Source organism: Corvus brachyrhynchos, unplaced genomic scaffold, assembly GCF_000691975.1.
Source record: "Corvus brachyrhynchos isolate BGI_N302 unplaced genomic scaffold, ASM69197v1 scaffold305, whole genome shotgun sequence".
NCBI lineage: Eukaryota > Metazoa > Chordata > Aves > Passeriformes > Corvidae > Corvus > Corvus brachyrhynchos.
This window is the reverse complement of record NW_008239284.1, coordinates 946,954-954,656: the sequence shown is the minus strand read 5'-3', so window position 1 is coordinate 954,656 and position 7,703 is coordinate 946,954. Positions and strand designations below refer to the sequence as shown.

Sequence of the window (7,703 nt, the reverse complement as noted above, 5' to 3'; positions counted from 1 at the left end):
TGCTGACTAGGAATCCTTCAAAGCCAATCCTTCTTAGTCTTGGCCTCTACAAAATGCACAGAGGATCAAAGGAGAAACAAAGGGCAAAAAAGAGTTTTTGTCTCTCAGCTGAGTCATGGCCACTCAGGGTTAAAATTGCTAACTTAAACTCTTTAGCCAGGACTCAAATTAACACATCTAATTTCACATTTGCTAAAGCTGTGCTCATGCTGGGCTGAGGTTCACCTGTTTGCTCATTTGCACTGACCTGCTTGCCTTGCTGACTCTGGAATTGTCTCAGCTGACACTGTCCTTTAGACCAGAGCAGACTCAGGAACAGAAGCTTTCCTAATTGTCACTTTCATATTAGACCATGCCCAGAGTTACTTTATGATCTAATAATGAGGATTCCCCTGGGACTTAGCAGTCATTCTGGCTCCTCTGGTCTGCTCTGCACGTCTGAAAGATGAGGTGCTGTACAAATTCTCTGTGTTACTGTGAAGAAAAGGAATCGATTCACAAACACTGTCCTTTGACTAAGGCATTTAGAGCTCACTTCTCAACTGTTTCAGAGACTTAAAACACACAGGCTGTTAAGAGCCTCAGGGATGAGTGTCTCCCAGGCTTTTCAGACCACTTTAAACAGAAATGTAAATGCTCACAGATGCAGTGATGTGCCTTGCAGGATTTTTAAAGCTACCATGGCACCTAAATCCTTTCAAATCTGATTATTTGTCCCTTGTGCTCCCAACTGATAATGTACGACACACCCACACCCACCATAATATTGGGGTATTCATACATTTTCAGGCCAATTAATGAAGATTTGGAACCTGTCAGTCAAGTTTTGAGGGGTGTGGAAATAGACCTAAACAAGCTTCATATTCATTTCTTTGAATTGCACGTTAGATATTTTTAATTATATCATGTCATTAAAGATGTTTTAATAGACTGTCTGTGTTATTCTTGGCAAGAGATCAAAGCAGGGGGGTTATTGTGAACACAGAGTGTTTCAGTGAGCAGGATGGGGGCTGCTGCTGCTGCCTCTACTCAAGAGCTGTTTTGCTGTATACTTTTGGGGTACACAATGAGAACCCCTGAAGGCACTTTCTTTCCAGTGAAAGAAAAAGATTTCAGATAACCTGACTGCTGGTATTTAGTTGATGAGAGACATGCCTACACCTTTTGATGTGTTCTTTGCTCAAACCATCTGAAGAAGGTAGGAGGGATCCAGGCAAGGCAGAGTAGAATAAATAAAGAGGTTATCATGGAGTCAGCAATATCAGGGAAATTCCTGAGACTTCATTCATCCTGCACCTGGAAATGCAATCCTTTAACAGAGCTCTGGGATTCCTGGCTGAGATTTGGGACCTGCCCAGGAAGAATCCTACCACTGTCAGAAATGGAAACAAGCCAGTGGGATGCCAGGAACCCCTGGACTCCAGGGTGCTCTGGCCTGTCAGTCATTGCCCCTTCTTGAACTGGAATAGATCACAGGGTCCAAGAGAAAAGGATGTCAGCCAGAACTTCCCCAAGCTCTTGTTTAGAAGCTTTGGGACTTCCACAGAGATAATAAGTGAGTAATTAGGCAATGAGCTCAGTGTGGCCTCCTGACACTTCACTTTTGCCTTGCACATGCCACTGAATTAAATCCCTGACCCTTGAGCCACCCTGACATAGAACCACTGCTCTGCCATGCAAAAACCCACAACCACTTCTTTTTCTGACAGATTTATAGATGTATTTACTAGATGATAAAATAGATTGGGATTTTAAAACTGAAGTGGTTTTTTAGCAGTAAAAAAAGCCATAAAATAACAAAATGGAGAAACTGTGAGAAGAAAGGAAACTAATACTGGTAACATATTCCTTCCTCCCAGCTCTCTGTAGAGCAGCTCCTTCATGTCAGCCCCATATAAGTTTGCAGAATTAATCCCCACATTATCTGGACAGCAGAAATCTACTTAAAAGGAGATTCTAGATGAATTCACTCACTTTATAACAAAGATGCTTGCAGGCCTTTGGTTATAATTCAACTGTGGAAATGATAAATAATGAGGATTTTCTAACCATCCATAAATTCTTTATGTTTATTCACAGGTCCCTCACTTCTCACTCACGCTGAACCATGGGAGAGATAATAAAGTCGGCTCATGTGCAACTGCAGTTCTGCTGCTGTCAGCAAATACCAATGAGAAGGAAATAAAAAGTATTAGATACAAAAATTGACACCAGAAAGCACTTTCTCTGTTTTAGCTCCAGACATACAATGGTGACTGACCTGCATCTGGTTGTTGGGGCCTAACTGTCATTTAGGCATCCCAAAGCACTGTGGATTCTCAACCAGTACATCCCATCTGGGTTGTCCCAATGAATCCCCATGAAAACTGAGAGAAATAACAGTTTTTTGCCTGCAGTCCCACTCTGCAGTACGCACAGGGCCTGAGTTGTTTCTTTCTTCCCATTCTGACATACCTAGGCTCCCTGTGGTTGTAGGAGAGACCCAAGTTGAGGCCCTCAAATCCACAACCAGTTGGGGAACAAATCCAGCAGAAGATGAGAGGAGTGCCTTTTTGGATGGCTGGATTTAGTATCAGTGTATTTTCATGTTGTTCTTATACCCTGCCTCTGATCCTGTATCTGAGTGTCTTTCCAGAGAAGTAGGCAGCCATATGATGTTTATATCCTACCTCATGGACTGTCACTCCTACTTCAAGAGCTAATTCTGAACACACTGAAGAAGAACAGGCCTGAAGGAATACTGGGATCAGAAAACCTGCAGTAATTTTTGCCACAGCTTTCTTAATATAAAAGTCCTTTCATAATGCCATCAAACCCAGGCAAGTCACAGTGTTTTGGTGTTTTCTACGTGCAGACATCACTGTGTACTTGTACATTGAGGTGACCACGCTCCCACCATGTGAGATATTCAGAGCCCTCCTGCAGTCAGATGCTGTCAGACCCTGTTCAAGTCAGATAAATACAGAGAGGAACTGCTGCTCCCCGGAGTAGTGTGCAATGCCAGGGATCAGTCACGAGAGGGAGGCTGGCAGAGCACCCCTAGGAAAGCCTTAGGAAATCTCTCCCACCACAAATGACATCAATTAGCAAGGAGGCTTCTCTGGGAACATGTCGTGGATGCAGGGGAAAGACACTGCAGTATGGAAACCCTCTCTGTGTGGGATGTGAAAGCAGCTCTAACCAAGGATGTAAGAAGCCATGACATTGGAAGAAGTCCTCTATGCAGGGAGACAAGCACTAGCACAGATTATGGATGGAGGCTCTTTTGGGAACAAGAGGGAGAAAGAATAATCACTACCAGGAAGAGGATGGCCCTGGGAATGAAGAGGAGGTTTGAGAGAGACAGAGGAATGATAAAATCAAGGTTTGTGCGAAGGAAAGCTTATTTTTGTTCACAGCAGGGGTGTCACCATATGTGCACCTCATGATCAAATTAGTCACCACTTCTTGGTGGAAAGTCTCAGGAGAAACAGATCCTCCAAATGGAAGAAGATAACAGCTACCAGACTTATCACGGGACAAGGAACAGCAGCGGAGCTGTGGAACCTTCATGGGAACAATGTTCAAAGTTCACAGATTTTAAACATGAAGGAGATGTAAATGGCCAATTAATGCTGAACTTTACATCAAGTAAAAGCTGGTTTAGCATTACCTTGTCTCACATTATCACTGACAATGTTAAACACTCCTGGAGCGAAAGCTCTGAAGGGACAGACTCACAGCCTTGTGAAGGGAGTTACTCAGTGGAAAGCATCAAACCAAATGGAAGGAGCTCTTCTTCCACACAGATCATGGTCAAACCACAGGATTCATCAGGACAGGAGGTTGTTTATGCCAGAAGTTTACATGGCTGCAAAAGGTGATTAGATAAATTCATAATAACCCATTGGGGCTATTAAAAAGTTACTTGCTTGTGGGTAAAGAATTGCCTGAACCACCTGCCACATTCATATCGGTTTGCCCTGTTCTTTGGTAACTGCTGTGGACCATTAGAGACAAGACACTGGCTTGGGTGGACCCGTGGCTTGATCCCATTCAGCTGTTCTGATTTCCCTTAGGCAGGAATCCCACAACTGCACCTCTCACTCACTGGTCTCTGGAAGCTGCCTCTCACCTCCGTAATAACTTCAATATCACAGGAGCAATAAGTTCTGGGAAACAAGATTGTTTATCCTTAGAAGTAACAATCAGAAAGATGAGAATGAGAAAACACCTGCACATACCCACGTCTCACTTCAGTGTCGCCATAAACCTGGCACGACCCCAACACCAAAAGCCCTCTGGTTCTGGAGGCAGCTCCCCCACACACTCGTCCTCCAGCATCCCTCCCTTAAGTCAGGGCTTCAGGTTTTTACCTACAGAAGCAGAATTAGTTCTGTGATTTCTGTCTGGGCTCCTGCCAGCCCCAGGTAGAGGCTCAGTTCAGACTGGATGCTGTTTCAGAGACACAGGCTGCAATCTCGCTGGTTAAGCACCAAGAGGAGAATGACAGCCGCTGTCTGCCTGCCTGCCTGCTGAGGGGAGGGATCAGCTCTGTACACACACACAGAGAACACTGGTTCAGCGAAAGGGGAAGGCAATATGCAAAAGTGAAAAGCAAGTCCCTCCCCACTCTGCTTAAACCAACAGCTGCTGTCTGCCTGCCTGCCTGCTGAGGGGAGGGATCAGCTCTGTACACACACACAGAGAACACTGGTTCAGCGAAAGGGGAAGGCAATATGCAAAAGTGAAAAGCAAGTCCCTCCCCACTCTGCTTAAACCACTTGTGTTTACAGTAAAATCTGTTTCCAAGCCAAAAGCAGTACAGGGAGTTACAAAATCAAAACAATTACAATAAAAAGTTAAAAAAAACCCCTAATACATAATTCAACAAAACAGGAATGTGATTTCCAACTCAATTTTAACTTCCCTGTGTCTTTCTTTGGGTTATACCCAGGGTCTTCAGCCATGTAACACTGGCCCTGATGTTTTCTAGGACCCCTATTGCAGCATTAATTTATGCAGCACTTACAGATGGGACCTGCCCCTAAAAGAGGTGAAACCTCCTTGCTTGTCACTTGCAGCAGAGCTTGGGGAGAGCTTTCAAAGCAATCAAATACCAGCTAAGACAGAGGTCTGCAATGAAAACACGATGTGGGAGCCACAAACATCCCACCTTAGTGCTGCTCCTTTCTCTGCCCTCCCAACTGCTTTCCAGCATTCCTTACTCTGGCAAGCTGCAGCCTCTCCACTAAACCAACGACCACTAGAAATGCACTTCAGCATTTTGCTCAGGCAGGACCATGGAATGTGCAGCTTCTTCTCCCAGAATTTGCCCCAGAATACCCCTCAGTATTCCATACAGAGGTTTGCCTCGGGAGGAATGCTCCATGTGAGCCAGGGTTCTGGCACAGACCTGTCATGGTACTTGCCAGCTCACCTCCTGGCACACACTAATTAATGCTGGGCTGCCACAGCAATAGAAATCACAGGGCTGACATGGTCGGCAGCTCCAGCAGCTCTCCATGGAGATTCCTGGCTGTGTTCCTCCTCAGGGAGATCTTAGCAGTACTGGCATTTTACTTCAATTTTAAAAATTGAAAAGCATTTAAAATAGAATTTTAAATTTCCTGTGGATGTAGCTAAGAGCAAAGTACTCACTGACTGGGGTAGAATTAGCAAAAATTAGTGTTGCACAAATAATTTGGAATGTCTCCTATGCCATAAATATTCAGGTGGCTGAATCTCCTGGGGAAACATCTGGAAGCTCAATCAGAGAGCAAAGTTTAGCTCCTCCCTAGGGTCCTACCCCTGCTCTGCTGGGAGCAATCCCACTGGTGTTCTGGAGACAGGTATGGGAGCCTTAACCGAGCAGAGCATTTCCACTCTCACACTCCCTCTGGGAATGCTGGGGGTGGCAACAATTGCTCACTCCACACATTACAGAGCAGCTTCCCAAACATGCAAGGCAGTGCGGGCTGGAGTAGAGGCTGTGGGAAGCACAAAGGCTCAGGATTGCTCACACAGTGAGGAAATGGATGGCACTAACGCACAGGCCTTGGCTTTCTGGCCCTGACTGAGAAAAAGCCAAACCTGTATCTGCATTAAATACAGCAGCACTTGTACCAGGAAACCTCCCCCAAGCCCTGCAGTGGCTCCCCTGCTCCATTTCAGGGAGGGTTTTCCAGGGTTTCCCGAGCACACGCGCCTGTGAACGCTGTGCTGAGCACACCTGATGAGAATTGATGCTGAATGTACCTTCCTGCACAGCACAACACAGGTAACACACAATACATTCCCTGGTTTTAATCAGAAAGAAGCCAGGATTCCTTTTGTACATTACTTGGAAGGGATGGCATCGCATCCTGCAGGAAAAGCTGTCTTCACTGATTAGCACAGCCTGGTGTGAAATCCTGAGCAAGTCTTATCCAGATTCATCCTGGCTGCCTTTGATACCTAAATGATGCTGCAGTTTTTCGAATTGGTCACCTCAAACACCATCACAGAGAACAGAAAGGTGTTGTCAGAGGACTGCTCAGAGCCAAGCCATCCCTTTCCACTCATTCCAGTGTGAACACTATTCAATCAATGCCTGTAATTAGTGGGATAAATCTAGACCCTAATGCCTCTGCATTACTCAGCTATCTCAAAGGGAACTGCATAAACCTCCTGCATTCCGGCTGCGGATGTGAAGGATGAGCCGTGTGTGTCTCCCTGGATACCTCTGAGGCTGACCCAGGCGTTTCCCAGGACCTTCTCAGGTCACTCCTGATGCTCTGGGACTCCTCCCAGGCTCTCTGGGGCTGCTCCAAGTGCTCCTGGACTCCTTCCAGCACCTCTGCAGGAATATGTTGTTTATATGCCAGAAATATCAATCACCATAACCTTTATATTAAGCTGACTACCAGAGGACATTCAACCTCCAGCCACAGCCTTCACCGGGCTTCTATATCCTGCCATCTCCTTACCTGACCCAGCCACAGGATTGGATTATTGTTATCCAGGCGCAGATTCCAGGATGTGTACAAGCCATTTGTGTGTCACAGAGCTGGCTTGTGTCAGCAGAATTGAGGTCATGGCTGCCTTTGCCTCAGCCCACCCCACGGCGAGGCAGCAGGATGAGACTCCCTGCCCTGGGAGCTCCATTAGGAGCCTCTTTCAAGTTTTTGCTACAGTATGAAACAAGAAAAGATGCTGGGACTTGTAGACTCAGCTGGCATCACAATGAACACATACAACCATAAAAAGATTCTGCTGGAACAATAGTCAAACACGCTTAATAAAACTGTGACCAGTGGATGCACTGCCTGGGCAAGAACGTGCTCACAAAGCTGGGCGGTAGAATAAGGGACAGAGGAAAGGCAAGGGTGGTATTTATCCAGCCTGGGGTGTCTGGCTGCCTCATGACAGGGCTGCAGCACCCACACACAGCTCAGGATGGACGTGCCCATGTGGGTTAGCATTGGTAAGCAATGTCTAGCTCACACAGATCCCCTCACAGGCAGGACCTCCTCACTGGGGCCTTCCCCTCACAGCACACAGGCCTCTACAGAGCTGCCATTGCAAGGCAGAGCACCTCCCCCCCCCAAGCCTCTACACTCCCCTCACAGCTGCCAGGGCCCCCCGCACCCCCAGAGCCCTGAGACCCCCTGAGCCCTCAAAGCCCCTCAAGCCCTCACAGACCCTCGAGCCCCCCAGTCTCCTCACAGCAGGCAGACCCCCTG

The 7,703-nt window shown here is 46.6% G+C and overlaps 1 long non-coding RNA gene across 1 annotated transcript; it reads right to left on the bottom strand.

Annotated features, from left to right (window-relative positions):
* Nucleotides 1–6,270: 6,270 nt before the first annotated feature.
* Nucleotides 6,271–7,584, bottom strand: LOC108448179. The gene is made up of 2 exons (XR_001863975.1): nt 6,948–7,584; nt 6,271–6,817 (listed from the first exon to the last, which is right to left on the bottom strand). It is a non-coding gene; the product is annotated as an uncharacterized LOC108448179 (long non-coding RNA).
* Nucleotides 7,585–7,703: the final 119 nt, after the last annotated feature.